We start from the raw sequence: 19,748 nt of genomic DNA, 5'->3' as shown, positions 1-19,748 counted from the left end.
AATTTGACGGGTTAATACATACAGCGCGTTTTGATACTACAGAGTTACAAAAACAAACACAAATGCTTAGATTAGATTAGTGTCTCAGCTCTGGACACACTACTCTATAGTCTCCATTTTGCTGTATTTTCTTACTGCCCTCTGTCTTATTTTAACTGAAGTGGTTCCAAACCATTATTGTTGAGCCTTAACCTTGGCTGTTTCATTGTTAATACGCCACAGTATCCATTTTGCTGCATTGCGCCCACAATCTCCTGGAAACTGCAAAAGAAAACGGTGACTCCTACGATACAAGAGACGCCCTTCGCAAAAGTGTCAAATGCAAGACAACCTTGTTCTCTCTCGTTGCCGCTGTTTGCTAGCATGCTTTCGGCTGATGCGTTCAATGCAGTGTGGTTTTCAGTTATTTATATTGTTCACTGCGTACGTTGCATTAAACCCAAAACACGCTCTTCTTATCGAAGTTTTATTGAGCGATTTCACAAATGGCCATAGTCTGTAGCTAGAGAGCCACTAAATGATTTTTCTTCTCTGTGCAGGCCCTAAATGGTCTTACATAACGGCCCTTACTGAGGTAAAGACATGATGATGAAATCTCATCCCGGTTCCACAGCGGCTCGCCATGACATAACAGGAGATGCGAGGGGGGGCCGGATCACGCAACCGCAGCGCACATGAGACCACAAGCCTCAGCGACTGCGTATGTGCTCAATGTATGTATGTAGGTGACATCGTTTACTTCACTATTGATCTACGGGCAGAGGTTTGAGCGGGGGGGGGGGGGGGGGCGCACATCCCAGGCTGCATTTCCACACAGGTACGGTATGGCGGGCTCCTCCTTGTCCTGCAATCCACCTCTGGCAGATCTTTTATTTAGCCCGCTGCAGCAAACGGCGCCTCCTCATAAATTATGCAGCTGCGGGCCCTCGGAACAAGCTCCGGGCCGACTCTACACCTTGTGTGTGGCTTAAAATATAGATAAAAGCCCAACAGCCGGCTACAAACATTCTTTTTTTTTTTTTTTTCTTCTCAAAATCCAAGCCGGCTGGTGAGGACAGAGTCCGCGCTGCAATTAGGCACCGCAGAGTCGGTGGAGAATCCGTAGAGATGCATGTCAAGTGATAGCGGGTTCGGGATAAGGGTCGGAAAACTACAATGCGGCAGAGTGACATCAACAACACGTGTGCTTGTGATCCGTTGTGAAATGAAGGGCTAGGAGTGTTGTTACTTTTCTTTTTTGTTTTTTTTCTTTCACCACGCGCCGCGTGAACACACTTCTTTACGTCAGCCAGATGAGCTTGAAGTGCCCCCCCCCCCCCCCCCGTGACGATTTCATAACAAAGCTTACGCAACCACAAGAACGTTTCGTGTGCCAGATGCGGTTATTTTCAGCCAAAAGATGAAAGAATTGGACCCAGTTGGTTTTGATAAAACTGATGGCATGTGTAAAACACCATGTGATGAGTTGGTTACACTACTCTTTTTCAGCATTTCCGCTCAGCGTGAGCTTAGAAGACCATTTTTGACCGGGAATATATTCTTGAAGTCTTAAAATGTATTGTTTTGGTCAGTGCCTTTTCCACAGGTATGAAACTCCAGTCCTCGAGGGCCACTGTCCTCCATGCTTTAGATGTTTCCCCTCCTCCAACACATCTTATTCAACTGACCAGGATCGTTAACCGGCTCCTGCGGAGCTTGCCGACGAGCTGATGATTTGAATCAGGCATGTTGGAGGTGGGAAACATCTGAAACATGCTCCACAGCTTGGGTGACAAGTTCAGTGCGGGCCATGCGATGCAAAGGACGCTGTTGAGAAAGCGACAAGAAAATACAATTCCTAGAACACAGAATTCCCACACACCAGTTGACTGGGTGAAAACCAGGATTCACGAGACCGCGTCGGACTCCAAACCGATCTCTGTGAACGCAGAAGCTTCAACAGCAGACGACTGGGATAGCTCCGTGCACTTATAAATTGTTTAAAGATAAATCCGTGCTACGCGGCGTTAGCGTGGCCGTGCTGATTATTTGAAGAGGAATCTCTGGCCGTGAATTCAATGGTGAATATGATATCATACAACAGCCCGGTTATGTATTCATGCTGCCATTAATGAATCATAGCTTCCCCCTCCTTGACTTTGTACTCCAGACATGCCCTCTTTAAATATGTCATAAGCGCTTATTCTTTTTTAATGGCCTGGCATAAGCCTCAGACAAAACAAATATGCAAACATGACGCAGCGTAAAGAGGAAGCTTTTGACACCGGGTTTGATCATGAGGTAACCGGGTAGGTATGATTGGTCAGTTTGGTGCGGTGACGGAACACAGAAATACTACCAGTACTTTTCTCTCTCTCTCTGTCTACTACTTCAGGTTACATTATTTATACTTTATACCCGTCAGGCTCTTTAAGGCTCTTTTTGCAACACTTTGCAAGGCTGCAATATCACAGCGAGCAGAGATACCAGAGTTTCCATCATCAAACCTTTATTAACTGTACAGGCCATTTTAACTGTCTTAGAAAGAGAGTGTCACCTGGATGACAAAACTAAAAGGTAAATGTGCTCACGCCCGAGAGACACATAACGAATAAAGCACAATGACTACAGTTGCCCTTCCTCCATGAATTAAGGTTAAATAAATAAATTATGGTGTGTGAATGACGGTGATCGTTTTAGCAACATGCTATTTTAGCAAGTTAGAATCCGTGTGCTAAATTAATTGTGTAATAGTTTTGATCTCAGTAGGTTGAGGGTTGGAAAAAGTTACCCCCAAAAACTGGGTCCCTGAAGCCAGTTTTAAGAAGGCCACGTGCCACAGGGAACTGGTTGAGAGTGACTCTCCAGTGCAGGAGTTGCCTCATGGCAAGACATCAATCAAAAAAAAAAAAAAAAAAGAAAAGAGTCACAAGTCACTCTTTAACTCAGTAATCACCACCCAGAGTCCAGTTGGATAAATAATGCACGGTGATGACAAGGCGAGGATCTGACGGCTCTGTCGCTAATTATTGATTAGCGCCTCCAGATGACGAAGGTTAAATGTCAATCAGAGGATCTGAGCGGCGCAGAGAGAATACAATTTTCCCCTATGATCGCTGGATGTATTATTAAGTGTTGTGCTAAAAAGCCGCTTTGGTTTTGGAAGCGGGAAGCGCCTTGGAGGGTGTAAACCATAAAGTGAATAAGGAAGCAAAAAACATTTTTAATGTTGCAACAAAATGGCGCCGGGCAGCAATGATGGCCTAGCAGCATGTTCATGTCGCCGTCCAGCTGTCTTTCATCATCTTTGTCTAAGTCAGGTAATGTTTAGCAAGCCACCTCAAAAGTGAAATAACCACCATATTAGCATTTATCAAATTATTTGGCAGCTTTCACACTATCAACTGTTACAGATACCTATCTTCTATCTGTCTCTTAAAGCTAACTATTGACCTAATTAGCTTTATCTGTGTACATATTTACAGTGTGCGGTATTGGTCGAAACCTCCTATGTCATAATTTGGTAAATTTCACTTTTGACACAAATCTATTCTATGGGCCAGTTCACGCATGTGGGTGTTCTTATTTTATTTTATTTTATTTTTTACAAATTATTAACCAATCTTAAGTGTTGGAAATGGCGTGCTCTCTCTGACGAGTCAATGTTCATGGCTGAACAAATTATTTTGGGATCTCCTCAAAGGTGATGATTTTGGAGGTACTTAGAAGGATTCTACTCAATGCAAGGGATAGTTAGCCAGCTAGTTAGGTAGCGTGTATGTGTAACGGAGTGATATATTGCGTTTATTAAATTATGACGGAAGTGACGCAACAGCGCACAGTATGGCACCAGCTTCCCGCCGTAGTTCAGGCAGAGCTACCAGGGAAGTCACAGGGTAAGTTACGTTTCATTGACGGTTTCATTGATTTCACTTTGTTTTTCCTTTTTCTACGGTGCTGTGTATTTAATTAGTTCCCTGATTTGTTCCGAGTCCACATTGCTTTTTGTGTCGTTATTTAATTTAAGTTTTGTCGAATGAAAGTTTTTATCCATTGAGTTAACAGGTGCTTTTTTTGTTGCGCAGTTATTTTTGAGACTGAAAAGCCCCGTGACTTCACCTATCCCTCCCGCCATACTGTGTTGCAGGTAATGTTTGTTTCCTTTTGGTTGTACTGTATATAGTTTTTCGTGTCGTTTTTCATTTGGCTGTTTGTGTGGCTGGCGCGGTTCGTCGCGGCCGCCATTATTGTACATTGCGCAGCCGTTCTGCTGCATGTGATGCGTTCAGCGGCATCACGTAAATACCAGTGTACGTGCGTTTTTTTTCCCTTTTTTTTGTTGTAAATAGTTAATATACGATCACCTATGTTGTATATTTTGTTTTGTTGTGCATTTTGTTTTGTGATGGATGATGTTTGGTTCAGGCAGAGCTACCAGGGAAGTCACAGGTTTTTTTTGAGATTGAAAAGCCCCGTGACTTCACCTATCCCTCCCGCCATACTGTGTTGCAACAATAAAAAAAAAGAGAGAAAAGCCACATCCCAGATAGTTCCACTATCTTATTGAAGCAAACACATGATTTTATTCGCTACCAAGGCTGTTAATGTACATTATTTGGTAGTCACTGTACATCCAGTTAAAGAAAAAAATCTTTATTGTAATACGGCCCGTGGACGTCTTTACAAACAGTAAAATGGGAAAACGGTTCAAGCTGGTAATCAAGCCACGTCCCAGCTCCCACCCTCAACACTTTTCAATTTCCACTTCTGATTCCTGACCTGCCGTAATTGGCCCGAGAGTGGCCTCCCGTCACCTGCAGCGTGGCGGTGCCGGTGGGTGAATTATTAATAGCTAATATCATTATGTAGGCTCGGCTTGTCATAACAATCCCGACTGGCGGAACGGGGGGAAACTCAATCTGCCGCTCTGCCCCTTGCGCAGACAATGCCGTTCAATTATTGATACCAACTAATTGGCGACAGGAATCACCAGGCAGGGTTACTTTTGTCCCCCCCCCCCCCCCCACCACCTTCTTTCGTGCTTCGCGCCACTCCTTCAATAAAACAATCTGACGAGGAGGCCGCCCTCTCCACGACGAACCCCCCCGTGTCAGCAAATTAGCAGGGAGCGCGACCTTGCTGCCTTTTTTTTCCTCTCTTTTCATGAGAATTGAAGACTTTCCTGCCACCTTTCTTCACCCTGACCACTTAATTAAATAAGAAGTCAATGTCGATTTTTTTTTTCTTTATTCATGGCACGTGGCGAAACAGGTCAGATTGAGTAAAGGGTGGTGGAAGTGTCTGGGGGTTAATAGAGTTTAATTAGGGTCAGATTGACGGTACGCAGGGGTCCCGCTGTACACCTAATTAACACAATGTTCGATATCGGCTAGTGCAAGGACTTTTAAAACCCGCATTTAACCGTTTCTGAACAAATTAGACACTTGTTAAACTAGCGGGGGGCACTCTGGAGGGCGCAAACCACCGCCACACCATGTATGGAGACATGACTCAAAACTGGAGGTTATTGTTGGCAACCATAAAATCTCACAACAGTCACTAAGATCATCTTCTGCCATAGAGAACATTGATCATGTGTCATTCTTGTGTCACAAGGCAGCACATTTCACTCCAGATTGTCTTGTGATTTCATCACACCCTGCACAGATGCAAGACACTGAGTGCCGGGTGTAGCAAAGCAGCCCCAGAGTAGATGATGGAAGTTAAAATTGTCAGTACACTGAAAATTCCACAGTGGTCACCAAAATAACTTAACCCTTGATTTAAGTCAGGTGTTTATTTTCTGGGTCTTTTTGCTGCCTCCAGCACAGGGCCAACTATACCCATGAATTAAAGTCACGCTGGCCGGCTGTATATTCAGTGAGCCTTAAGTGGCGCCTTTTTAATGTTGCAGGTGGTGTACTGTGCTTATGGCCTATACAGTATAGTGCCACTCTGGTCCTGGCGTACAAAATCCAACAGCCCCCCCCCCCCTCCCGCCCCCACTCCTTCCCATTAAAGCCCGTCTCTTACGATCTCACACACACACACACACACACACACACACACACGCTAAGTGGGCCTACCATCTTGCTCGCTCCATCTCAAGGCCCTTTCCACATGGGTGGGGTCCAAATGGGCGATGATGCTGAATCACATGCTAATGCTAATGTATACGGCCGCCGCCCGGCCTCAGCGGAATAGCCGTGTCCTGATCTAAGAAGCTCCCGAGCCCTAATCTGCTTTTTAGGGCCCCGCTGCAAACGCGCATCTGCATAATCGGGGCGACAAGTGTGGAGAGGGGGAAAGTGCAGTGGAGGGAGGCAAGGGGGGGGGGGCAGAAAGCAGGAAGTTGTGGCGGGAAAGGTGTTGCGAGTTGGAATTGTCATCATAAGTGATGTCATCATGACAGAAGTGAAAATTTAATCTTGTGCGAGTCTACCGTTTGAGACCTTTTATGAGACAAATAATCGTTTGAAGTGCATTTTATCAATGAATTCCAAATCATATTATCCATAATAATCACCACATTATAAATAATGATTACCAGCATTAGCATTACCATTGTTTTTATTTAACAATAAATATTTTTAAAATAAGGTTGGCAGGGTTTATAAATATTGTAATTTGAATTACATTTACAAATCAGGAAATGTAACATTTCTTTTTTTTCTGGTTTTGCATGCCTATGTGCATGTGTTTGTGCGTTTGCACGTCAAACATCAGCCGGCACGCCAACCCCTTGTCGTATTGATCAGCCAAAGCAGCCTCGTCTGCGCTGTATCCCAGATAAATGGGAAATTAAAGCGCAGTGTCACACAATTCTGCACTGCAACCGCATCAATAATTCAACCTTAAGCGCACGCGGGTGCACGCACACTCGCAAACACAAAGTAACCAACTTGAGAGGAAATGAAGAAGCGAAAATTTGACATTAATGGACATGGACATGTAAAGAAGAGAGACTCTGTGACATATTTTCAACATCCCGTTTCCCCGGTGAATAAGTGGCTCTCCAGCAAGTAGACAGAGCCAAACAGAGCAGGAAGCCATGGAGAGACAGCTGGTTTTGCGTACAAGTGCACATATTTGTGTTTTGGAGAAAACAACAACAACAAAGGCTTATGTAAAGGTACATGAGTAAATATAAAAACCACCGACAAACTGAATCAGACAAAATAAAAACAAATTACAATTCTGAACAATTTTTTTACAATTTAAAATTAGTCAGGTTATTTTTTTTTTGTGTGTGGCTTTTCAATATCCGCCGAATTTGTATGCGAGACATGTTTGCGAGTTTTTCAACTACATCACAGATACCTGACAACGCTACTACGCACCTAAAAATATCCTCATCATATTTGTTTTCAACAAATTAAGTCATCCCTGCCCCCCTCCCGAATATCAACACACACTCTTCTGAAAGCTAGATAGCGATTGAACAGGAAGTCATAAAGCGATTAACTTCTTTCTTTACACACCAAAATACTTTATGCCCCCCCCCCTTTTTTTTTTTTTTTTTGCAAGCCTCAACTTTGCCCCCCACCCTGCGCAAGTACCCCTCTGCCAGGCTTCAGGCTTCTGGCATCACAGGCGAAGCTACATGTGATCAATAATGGATGCGGCTGTCTCCTGCACTGCTGCTACATTAGCTAGTGCAGGGGGCTACATTTAACTTGATGGGCTTGTTAATGTGTCCCGTTGGGGGTATGCCCCCCCCCCCTCCCTCGCAAATGCACACACGATGGATGACCCCCACTCCTCCTATGTGGGCACGCACTGGGTTGAAGTTAGTGGGATAGACGGTCGAGTCCAACGAACTTCGATTAATTCTGTGCCATAGTCGAGTTCATTGTTGAAGGAAGTAGAATTAATTTCCCTGAAAGCCGAAAAAAAATATGGGGTGTTTGTTTTTTTGGGGTTCAGGGTGTACCCCGCCTGCTTCCCGAAGGCAGCTGGGATGGGCTCCAGCACGTCCCGCAACCTTTGTGAGGATAAGCGGATCAGAAAATGGATGGATGGATGGATGGATAGTGAAGGCCCGATGTGAGCTCATGACAAGAAGTTGAGCAACAGGATCATTAGTAGCGTTGCTTCTCTAGAACGATGTCGGTCTTAGTTTGAAACCTGCCCCTCCCCACCCCACCCCGCCCTCCATTACCAAGGTCTAGCGGTGCCCCCGAGGCGCCCCTCACAGTGGCTCCTTCTGCCACAGGGCTGCCGCGGCTAAACGTCAAAAGCATCCGAGAATGGAAATGTATTTGTCTCGTCTGATCGCTTTATTCCACGTCTTCATTGGCCGTAATGTTGCGCCAAAAGCTCGGCGGGATCGGCATTAATGCATAAAATGGATAGTCTCTAAAAACATATGTCAAGGTGATGCAATATGCATGCGCTTGTTAAGATGCATCATGTCTGCAGACGGCGTGCGCGGAAAATATTGTGTGTTTCTGTGTGTGTGTGTGTGTGTGTTGCCTTGCCTATGTTTGATGCAATGTTTCAAGCGCTTATTTATTCAAATAAATCATAATTATTAAAGCCATATTTTTATTGAAAAATGTGATAGCAATAAATGTACTTTTTAAAAAAAAAAATTTTTACTAACACCCAGGATACAAAGTAGTGCTGTATTTTCAAGAAAAAAAAAATCCTAATCTTAGGACAATGCAGCCTATTTTTAAATCATTTGTCATCCATAAATCATTGCCAAACCTGGGAAAAAAAGATCAAAATCAAAATCCATCTCCACGTCAACACAAACAAAGCCAAAGAAAAAGCAAAAGAGCCTCGGCTATGGCGAGGTCCGACGTCGGCGACGTTGGACTTTCGGCGGCAGTCGTTATTCCGCAGCTCTACTCTCAAACATGCAAATATATTCGTGCGGCGCTCGTTTCCCGTGTTTGCCGCCTCATTGTCGGTCTTCTCGTTTGCATTTGAAGCGCCAGGTGAGCGGCAGAGAAGCACGGGATCGAGACCCCCTCGAGTGGAGCCGCATGCAGAGTGAGGGTGGTGGGGACCAACAGGAGCCCTAATTGACGGCCCTTTAAAATTCCCACAGAGGAGCCGCGCTGTGCTTCATGCGCAGGCCGCGCCGGTCCAGAAGAGTGACGAATGACAAGGAGGTGAGGGGCACACTCCACACTTGCTGTACATGCGGGATCATCAGCACAAGAAGAAAGAAACTTTTCTTCTTTTTGTCTGATCCACACTTAGACTGATGGTCGATACAGGAGCTTACTATTGCTAATGCTAGTTTTGCTATCACAAATTTTCTCAGCAAAACAATGCTTGGAAAAAAACCAAGACTCTTTTTCTTTTTCTAGAAACAGTGACTCTGGGTTTTCAAATACAATTTCTTTCTTCATCCACACTCTTGAAAAAATATTTTATTGTTCTGCAGTTGTTGTTTTTTTTTTGTTTGAAAATGTTCCTCAAGACTTTTCTATTTAAAAAAAGTTGCGGTATACCCCTACCCCCACAAAAAACACACACAAAAAACAGGAATTTTCCCTTAAAAAAATATGACTTCACTCTTTAAAACAAAACTTTTTTTTTCCTCCTAAAATGACCTTTTCCTTTTATTCCAAAGGAAAAAAAAAGGCCTCTCTCCCCCAAAATGAAACTGAAAAAAAAACTACAGCAACACATTCTCCGACCACCCCCCCTTCCCTCCTCCCCCAACCCGGTGGCTCCTGACACACTTTTCCAAATCCTAACCTCCCTCGTGATCACAAACTGTGTGTACAAAATGAACCTTGAGCTATACGCTAACTCACGAAGTCAGTTGAACATTATTGATGGACTTATTTCATTTATTTATTTATTTCTATGATGACTGATGCTAATATTCTGTGGCCGGGGGGGGGGGGGGGGGGGGGTCAATATTTCCCCTCGGTGTCATGCGAAAAGTCCGATACAGCCGCCTGCGGGTCATCTCGTGATGTTTCCCGTTACAGGTGTAGCATGTTCTGTTGGCGTGTGTCAACAAAGGTTCTCGTATCGATCGCGCCCCCTCAAGTTGTATGGTGATCACTACGCTTGAGAGAGCAATTAATTGTGCATGTGATCGATGTTCATCCAGGAATCAATGGACACTCTCTTCTCTATCTGCTGTCTAGTTGCTGTGTGTGAGTGCGTGTGTATGATTGCTTGTCTGCATCGTGAAATGGTCAGCACAATACCAAATAGCGAGTCCAGTTCGGGGGTCAAAGTTGTCTCGACTTGTGAAGTCTTTTAAAAATATATTAAAAATATATATATACTGTACATTACAACAATTTTCAAAGAAATATGAACAAATACACATTTTCAAGGAAGAACGTTACTTTTCTTTGAAAATTGCAAAAGAAAAAAAATCACCCAATATCTCACGTTATTCATGTTTTTTTTTGTAGAATATAAAAATAAGAGTTAAATTGCTAGGGAAACACTCCTTAGAAAAATACGTATTAAAATCAAGAAAAAAAATCTCAAAATGTGGTTCCTCATTGAAATCTAGTACAATATTAAATTTTGATTGAAAAAACTGGGGAATCAAATGCACTTTCTCTGAAAATGACCATTTTTTTCGAGGGATAATAACCCTGAGTAGGACAAAAAAAATCTTAGATCGGACCGAAAAAAATAAGATGCTTTGGAAAAAAAAGACCTTTTGCTCAGGCAAAATCCTGACAGAAATCTCAAGTTATATACTGTAAGTCAAAAAAATATAATAATATAAGTCCCCCCCCCCCCCCCCCCAAAAAATCTCGCATTTTTCAGAAATGGTCTGAAAAATGACCGTGGGTGAGGCAAGGTGTCTCCAGATGGCACGGCTCTTACTTTTGTCTTGATGGGCGTAAAAAGCCCACACTTCTCTGGGCCCGCCTCATCTGCCAGCTGGAGGACAATTCCGCTCGGTGCACACGGAGAGGCGGGGGCCGCCCTCTTGAGTGCCACGCCGTGTCCATTTCCCCCACCTGCAAATGGCCCCCTCGCCCGGGCTCGCACGCACTTACGCACCCCCGTCGTCCCTTTCTGAAACGTCGCGTGGTCATATGTATGAAAATGGAGGGTGTGACAGCATACCTGCTGACGGTAAGCGCAGCGCGAGTAAAGAAATGAAATGACCTCACCGGGAAGATGTCATCAATATTTTAGCGGCTGACCAAGAATTGTTCGGTTCTTCGGTTGAATTTTGGCACACCCCTTCTCTGATAAGGGTGGGGAGGGACACCCAAGTGGGTATTCTCTTTATCCTTTTATGAATTCATTTTGCAGGACGGCCTTTCACCTGCAATGTAGTTCCTTCTTCAACATCCGGGAACGGCTTAGCTTTGGGTCGTCAACCCTGGTGGTAATCGCGTGGTTGTCTTTCGGAGAGCCAACTATGACCTGGATTGTACCGTTATTAACGTTCACGGAGCAGTCTATGATCTGGGTGCTGGGTGGGGTGATTGTCTCTCATGGAGGGCTTTAGTCAACTCGACTCGACTCAACTGTATTTCGAGAGCACTTAAAAACAAACCACCGCTGTATACAAAGCGCTGTACACAAAGAATTCATACAACAAAAAATATTCGAACAATAAATATCGAAGACCATCGAAAGCACGAAAACAGTCAAACTAAAAATCAAGTCTCATGCTGAGTCAAAAGCCGAAGAATAAAAATGAGTTTTAAGACGAGTTGGGCAGCGAGGGGGCTTGCCAAACGTTCCTTCCAAAGAGAGGGATCGGAAACGGAACAGGCTTCGTCATAGGGGTTCAGAGAGGTAAGGTGGGACGAGGGCATTTAAAGATTTGATAACAAATAAGAGGATCTTCAAAAGGACTCGAAAATAAGCCAGTGAAGGGGCGCCAGAGTAGAAGTTATGTGCTCCCTCTTACGAGTACCAGTCAAGACGTGAGCAGCGGCATTCAGGAGCAACTGGAGACGCTTGATGGAGGATTGGCTGACTCCAAAGTAAAGTGCATTACAGTAAGCCGGCCGAGATGTGATGAAGGCACAACGACGGCGCATCCGTCGTAGAGTCGACCGTGACCTGGAAGGTAGTGTCGTTCATATAACCCAGGTGGTACAATCATCTCCTTTGGTACAAAGGTGGACAACTCAGATGCTAGAGTGGTCCAATTTTGTACAGTGGTCTATGACCCAGGTGGTGGTGAAGTGGTTGTTTGTTGTAGAATATTTCAATTGAGGGAACCTGGAAAAAGCAACTTTACCTGACAATTATGGGTGGCGGTTTCAAGAGAACACAGAAAGAAAAGAAGTGCAGAGACAAAGAGGGTAACCGAGGGAGAAAGACGGAAGAGAGGGAAGGAGGACAAGGCCCACCACACTCAGCTACAGGAAAGCAATTAATAATTTACATCATCTGTCACTGTGCGCTCCACTGGACCACTCAACAAACAGCACCCGTAATTTAAGGCAAAACACACACACACACACACACACACACACACAGAGGAAATAAAAGCATGCGTGCCAAGATCTGACATGCACTCGCCTGCCACGCGACTCACCGGCGCAGCCTTGAGGCCGGGCCGAGATGAAGCCTAGTTGGAGCCTTAGCGGGCCACCTCACATTTGCGGTCCGGCCAAATAGAAGCTAGCTCCTGGCGGGCCTGCCTTTTGTTTCGGTGGCGGCCATGTTAAATTCATGCCGTGTGTGTGTCACCGCTAGCTAGCGCCTGACGCTAAATATTTGATACATTCCCATCCGTCTGAGGAAATCCCCGAAGCATACGATTAGAGCTGTCTGTCTGTCGGGGTAAGGGTGAGGTTGGGTGGGAGGGACGTGGTTGCCGCCGCCATGAGAAATTTACGTTTGTTTTGGTAGTTAAAAAAAAAAAAAAAAAAAAAGGATACTCGTAGAGTAATAATTGTTTTATTTTTTAAAGCAGCAGACGCGGTCAATGAAATGCTAACATTCCAACAGTTGATATGCTAACATCTATTGAGTCAAATTGCTAACGGGATAGTGTCCAAGATAGGCCAAAAATTCTCCGTTTTTATGCTAACACCCAGCAAATCTGGAAAAAACAAATGCTGGGGAACACGATGACTTTGCGAAAGCATAATATCAGGTAAAACGCTTGCATGTGAAAAATTATGCGAACAGATAGCGTTCAAGCAACCCGCGTATATGTGCGGTTGCAGAATGTCAAAGGAACATTTGATGACTTTTTTTTATATTGGAACTTCATGTTTAATTCCCCCAGCGGGGCAGCGCTAGCAACAAGGTCAGCCTCAGATGGGTGGAATATTTCAATTTCACACTTGGTCTGTCGTAAAATAGCGACAGGTCTTTCATCTTGAACACACGCTTACGGAAAAGAGAAGGGGCAAGCGTTCCCATCAGTTATCCTCGGTTGAGACACCTGAGCCAAAAGTTTCAAACTAACAAAAAATCCCCCCAAAAAAAAATGGGTGAGCAAATATGGCCAGCGCGAAGACATGCCCGATGGGCAAAGCTCCAACCGATGGGCAAAAACTTCCGCCGCTGGGTGAAGCTCAAGCCTGTGGGCAAAGCGAAGCCCGGTGAGCGAAGCTCGAGCCTGTGGGAAAACCGATTGCCCGTGGGCGGAGCTACTGCCTATGAGTGCAAATACAACCGGAGGGTGAAGCTACCACCAGCGGGAAAAGCTAAGCCGATGGGAAAAGCTATGAAAACCCGGAGGGTGGGACGAGCTGCGGCCAGTGGGTGAAGCGATGGCTCGGGGGTGAAGCGATGTCCGTTGGACAAAGATACAGATGGCAGATGAAGCTTGAGCTGGTCGAGAGGCAAACGTACGGACGTTGGCTGAAGCTCCGTCCACTTGGTGGAGCTCAGTAGGGAAAGCTACTGCTGGTGGGTAAAAAGAGGAACGGTAGACAAAGCTGCAAAACGACAGCGGGTGGGCGAGGCCACGGTGGGTGGCGAAATCTACAACCTCCGGCCGGCGGCCGATGCAGCAGTCGGTGTACATCCAACGGCCGGCCGGATAGATGGCTGTACAAAGGGAGTATTGAGTAAAGACCCGGTCCAAGGCGTGAAAAGATGTGTTGACTCACCACTCGCCTTGCGTGTCCACATCGAGTCAGTGAACAAAATCAATAACCATGCGTGTGTGTGAGACATATCTGTGTGTGTGTGAAAGAGAGAGAGTTGTTCCCTCTTCCTCACATCAATTATTGAGATGTCAGGACAGGCCATGAGCGCTGGGGGAGTTCAAAGTTCAAGGGACCGGGACTCTGAAGGGCTTTCTTGGGGGGGCTTAGTTTGCCCTCATCTTAGGCACACTCAAATTCTCACACGATCCAGTGGAGATTCACTCCATAATGCGTTATCATCATCGACCCGAACACACACACACACACACACACACACACACACACACACACGAGACTTTTTTGGATGTATTTCACATCTTGACAAAAACCTCGGCTGAACGTATCATTTCATGTCTGTTGTGAAACTTGTTGAGTTGGAAATGATGTATCAATATTTGATATCTGCATGTGAGCATTTCTAAACTTGAATGCTTTTCACGTCCCCATTAAAAGCCAATCTAGTCTTGAGATCTTTCTGCTTTCGGGGCCCTTCTTGATGTTGGTCTTTGGGATTGGACATCTCACCATCCTCTGATGCCCTTTAGGGTTAATTTGGAGCAAGATAAAGTGTGCAGGACAGGAGTGAGGTTTTTTTTTTTTTGTTTGTTTGGGATTTTATTTTTTATTTTTTTTGTGCAGCAGCAGCAGCAGCATCGACCACATTTACACGCTCGCGTCAAGCGCACGTCCAACTTGAAGAGCGGCTAAACTCGCTCAGAGCGGCCCCTCGGCTCCCCGGACGCCCGACCGACTCGGATCGCTTGTTCCGCAGTAGCGCTCCGCAGCGCCGAGAGGTTCTAAAGACTCAGGACCGGCCGACGATGCCGCCCCCCCCCCCCCCCCCCCACCTGGCTCGCCCCCGCAACCTCACATGAAACGCTACCAGTTCTCGACGCAACTTTTAGCGCACCTCCTCTTCAGTTTTCGCCAACCCCGCGAGGACCTCGCTCACCCGCACTTCACCGCCGACCCCGCGGCCCCTCCCCCGCACCACCCAACTTCCCTTTCTCCTCCACCACCGCTGGCTGCATTAAAGGCAAAGGGGGTGGCTGATGCGTGTACCGTCATGGGGTGGATGAGGGTGCGAGCGGTGGGCGGCCCAGCAGCGCCTGCCCGTGTCTGAGCCCGCCTCATGAAATATTGACCGGCAAGTGTCCCTTCCAGGAGCGAGGAGGAGGGTGGGTGGTGGCGGTGGGGAAGGGGTGTGGGGGGGCGCGTAAGCGGGTTCAACATAAATATTTCAGACTGCAATCTCCTGCTTGACAAACTCCCCCACGTGATTGGCTAAAAAGCTCGCGGTGCCTAGCAAGCAGCCGCCGCACCCCCCCCCCCCCACCCCCCCTCCAACCATCCATTCTGTTTTTCTGCTTACACCTCTCAATCTCACCTTCTCCGAAATTTGCAGAGGTGGGGAAGGCGGGGGGAGGGGGGGCGGTGAAGATGCCGAGCGGCGGGGGTACCGGCAGGGGTGACGGCCGTGCGGGTAGGTAATTAATTCCGGCCCGGTGATTTTTGGCAGCGGAGATCCCCGCGCTCGGCCGGCCCCCAAGCCTCCCGGGGGGCGCAGCCGGTGGGTCCCGTCGAATGAAGTGGCATCCATTTTTTATGAAGAGCAGGTTATCCTATTTAGTCAGATTAAAACAGGCATTCGGGGTGGGGGGTGGGGGGTACTGGGGAAGAAGGAAATAGGAAGGCGCACAAAAAAATAAGGAATCTTCCTGCAGCTCCTCATTTGGCCTTCTCCTCCTTCCCCTTTTTACTTTACGCTCAAGCTTCACTACAAAACAACCCTCCCCTTCCTTCTTTTTCCCATCAGGCCCATCTAGGCGCCCGCCCGCTTCCCCATTAACCTGGTTATGTGCGCAGAGTGCTTCATTGACCCCTTGCCAGGTGCAGCCTCCAATCTTCCATTTTGTTCATCTCTTTCTTCTGACTCCTCGTCTACGCCTATTTTCAAACTTTTCCGGCTGCACTTCCATCTCGTTGTTGCCCGTTTCTTTGTCGTTTTCTAGCTTTCAGAAGGCTCCTGACCCTTAAAAAAAAAGCAGCAGACAGCAAACCCACCGAAAAGTTCAGTTTGATGAAAACGAGCAATGACCTCAGCGGACGGAGTTGGTCTCAGTCACGTTGCAAGTTGTGCACTTTGGTTCATAAATTCCGTTGTAGGATGTCTGAAGCATCCTCTCCTGATCACCCCCCCCGCCCCCCCCTCTGTCCGGACTGGATAAAAAGTGTGAGCGCCCCCTTCGACTCGACATCGCACAAGGATAAATGCTTAAAGACCGGCATTTGGGCTGACTTACTCTCCTCAGGGCAACGTCTGCAGAGGTGTGAGGGACACATGAAATATACAACGTCTCAAAACCCTGAGCAAAAAATAAATCAAAAAATGTGCCCCCCCCCACCCAGCCTAAAAGCAGGAGGGAATTCATCACAGTTCAGTGGCCATTGCGCCTCGTGGGAGGTTGATGAAACTTAGAGCGGCTTTTCTGAAAATGACATCAACTTTGGATGAGTCACGAGAGGAGGATGAGGTCATACACACGGCAGAGGAGAAAAGAGGATTCAGACGTAAGGTAAAATAACTCGCTCAGTCGCAAAGTGAGGGGGAAAAAAAACAACCCCCCGCCCCCAAAAAAAAAAATCTGCCTTGGAACCGGATCTTATGGGCCCGTTTTCCTGAGGGTTTACTACAGAAGTGAAATGTGACTCGACTTTCGAACGATCCAAAGGTTGACTTGGAGCCGGTCAAGAGAAGGTGTCATACCGAGATTATCGATGAGAAAAACTTTCAAACCTGCGTTTGCCTGCGTCGGGGTTATTTCAGCACACCCGCATGCGGCAATTGGTGCCAGAACAGTTTCCCTTCTCTGGTGTCCCATATTTGAAATGGACACCAGCAAAAATGGATGGAACTTTGCATCGAAGTTGGACTTGAACTTTTTTCCACTCGTTTTTATTTTGTCTTGTGCATGTCCGCAACTTCCCTCAGTCCCCGCCCCCTCCTCCCCGTGTCTTCATCTTCATCTTCCTCTACCTGTCTGCCGTCATCACGCCGTGGGAGGCGTCTGTTAAATGATGCAAGAGGTGGCGGACAGAATTGTAACACGGCAAAGCCAATGGCACGTAAAAAGAAAAAGTGCAGAAAAAAGCGGCGCGGAGCAGCGTGAAACATCCTCCCGGGGTTAGAGGTGGACGAGAGTGGCGCTCGCCGAAGAGAAAGACAAATGGAGATACTTGAGGGAGCGTTTCGGCGCTCGAGGCAGAAGGTCGTGTCTTCGACGGCGGGCCGCAGAGCGAACGTTTGGAGCGCCGCCGCTCGACTGAGCTTCACGGCGTCTTCAGCTACATTATTTAACACTTATTGAACGGGACCTTTATTGTCTTTACGCCTGGACAGTATTTACGGGGCTGTCGAGTATTTGCGGGTGGCAGCAAATTACCCCCTCCACTTTACGCACGTGCCAAACGAGTGCTGCATCCAAGACAATAAAAATTACAAAATGAACCCTTTGATGAAATGAACAGGATACCAACATGTAATGGACATGTTCAGAAAAAAAAATCAGCCTGTTTTACTTGGAATCATGAAATTTGGTGGGTATATCTAACATGAGTAGACCCACAAAATTTGTCAAGAAGCCATGCTAGAAAAATCTTTGGAAGTCGGACAATTTGGTTTGAGGCCATCATCCACCGAAGCCAGTTTCACTTGGAAAAATGACATTTGGGAGTCTATCATAACTAGACCCACAAAAAAAAGTCTCAACAATCCATGCCTGAAAAGATTTTAGGGTCATTTAGTCAATTTCCAGGTCTGTCGCGGCCCAGTTTTTGTCTCTGCTGCTGTTTGAAAAGACGCAAGAAGTCAACCATTTGGGGTTTCAAGTGGCTCATTTTGGCCTAACCTTTCCTTGACATTTTATCCGATTGCTCCCAAATTTGAACCGGCAGATGGGTGAAAACCTCATTTTGGGCAGCAAGGCAGTCTTCTTCCTCCACTTGGGTCATATGATGGTTGTGGTCCTCCTGAGGAATCGCGTGAAAAGAGAGAGAGAGAGGACAAATAGCCGGGCAAGAATATGAGCGAAAACAAACAAAACACTTCGCCGTGACCCGAAAACTGCAAGCAAAGCTGCTCTTACTCGCACACACACACACAAACACAAACACTTGGTCTCCCAGGGTAACAGAAATCATGGCTATGTTAGCGCTCAGAGCTCAGCCATGCAGATGATGTAAAGAAGTAGCTCAGCCACACACACACACACACACACACACACACAGTCATGTTTTTAAAGGACAAGGCCGGTGGGACAGTCAGTGAGCGAGAATCAATGAGGAGGCCGCCACTCCCTGAGCATCCACAACCAAGCGCTACACGCAATCCTTTATGTGTCTTATTATATAAATTGTGTGTGTGTGTGTGTGTGTGTGTGTGTGTGTGTGTGTGAGAGAGAGGGTCATCACACACAGCTTTTTTGGGTTGGGGGGGTGTCAGCGGTGCACAGTGGAAACAATTCTTAATGACAAGAGTCAAATGTAATTTCCCTTTTTGGCTTCTAAAATAAGTTAGCGAGCTCTTGCAGGTTGTTGTGTGGGCCTGGCAAAAGAGCAGCGCAGGTCCCCCAAGACGTGTCACTCGAGTGCACACGTGGATGGAAAAAGCAACAAAACACTCAGTGACATCCAGTACTTGAGTGGTCATTGCACATAATGGGCCCCTCCATTTTGTATGTCCCGTTGGGAAGACTCACTTGTAGTGCACTTTTGTGTGTGCGTGTGTGTGTGTGGGCCCCGGGTGGTGGTGTATAATATTCAAGTTTTGTGATTTATTTTTTTATTGTAATTTTTTTCTCTTTCTATTTTTATTTTATTATTTGGAGATTTCTAATAGTTTCTAATTTTATTTTTTTGTTGTATTATTTTAATAATAATAATGTTGACTTTTATATTTCAAAATGTTTCATTTTCATCATTATTTTTGTCTGATAATTTTTCAAGTATATTAGGATTATTTTAAAATCACTCAAACAATGACTAATATTCATCATTATTTTATCACACAACTTCTTTCTTCCTTTTATGAAACAATTTGTCGTAGCACAGTGTAATAAAAAAAATATAATGGTGCTCGATTATATTTGTATTAATCTAAACTCACAGACATTGAGATTTCTACCAACCAACAATAACAAGCGCCATTATAGGAACCAATATTTCCCATTTTTGCATCATTATAATTATAGCGTATTCAAAAAATATGACAGACAGAATGTTTCTCTTGTCTTGAAGCATAATTATGACGCCACACTAATCTATCATGAAAAAAATATCTTTTTAATTGATCATTTTAATCTTTCCCTGAATTTGTCATTGCGATTTGTTAGCAGCCACTCCAAAAATAATAGGAGCATTTTTCTTCCTACAAGAGTGTATGTAGTTGTCACTAGGTATTCATGAAAAAGAAGTGTAGCTAAGATGCTTTTTTTTTTCTTTTTCTTTTTCTAGTGTGGAGCAGATAAGTCCACTAATGCTGTGCCTCTCCCCCAGCAAGCAAGCAAGTAACGCACACACAGTAGACTCTCTGCCTTCCTCTGAATTATGGATGGAGGGGCCCCTTGTTTTTCTGCCTGCGCTCGGCCCCGCGTCCACTCAGTGCACTCTACTGTACATGCACGCTTTTTATTCCGACGT

General features: G+C 45.8%; 1 long non-coding RNA gene across 1 annotated transcript; it reads left to right on the top strand.

Moving 5' to 3' along the window:
* Positions 1-4,068: 4,068 nt before the first annotated feature.
* Positions 4,069-19,740, top strand: LOC147194168 (uncharacterized). The gene is made up of 3 exons (XR_015102988.1): positions 4,069-4,126; positions 8,919-9,101; positions 19,563-19,740. It is a non-coding gene; the product is annotated as an uncharacterized LOC147194168 (long non-coding RNA).
* Positions 19,741-19,748: the final 8 nt, after the last annotated feature.

This window comes from Hippocampus guttulatus, chromosome 15, assembly GCF_054856545.1.
Source record: "Hippocampus guttulatus isolate MCC_2025c chromosome 15, RoL_Hgut_1.0, whole genome shotgun sequence".
NCBI classification, from domain to species: Eukaryota; Metazoa; Chordata; class Actinopteri; order Syngnathiformes; family Syngnathidae; genus Hippocampus; species Hippocampus guttulatus.
The sequence above is the reverse complement of the archived record's forward strand: the minus strand, read 5'-3'. Positions and strand labels throughout refer to the sequence as shown.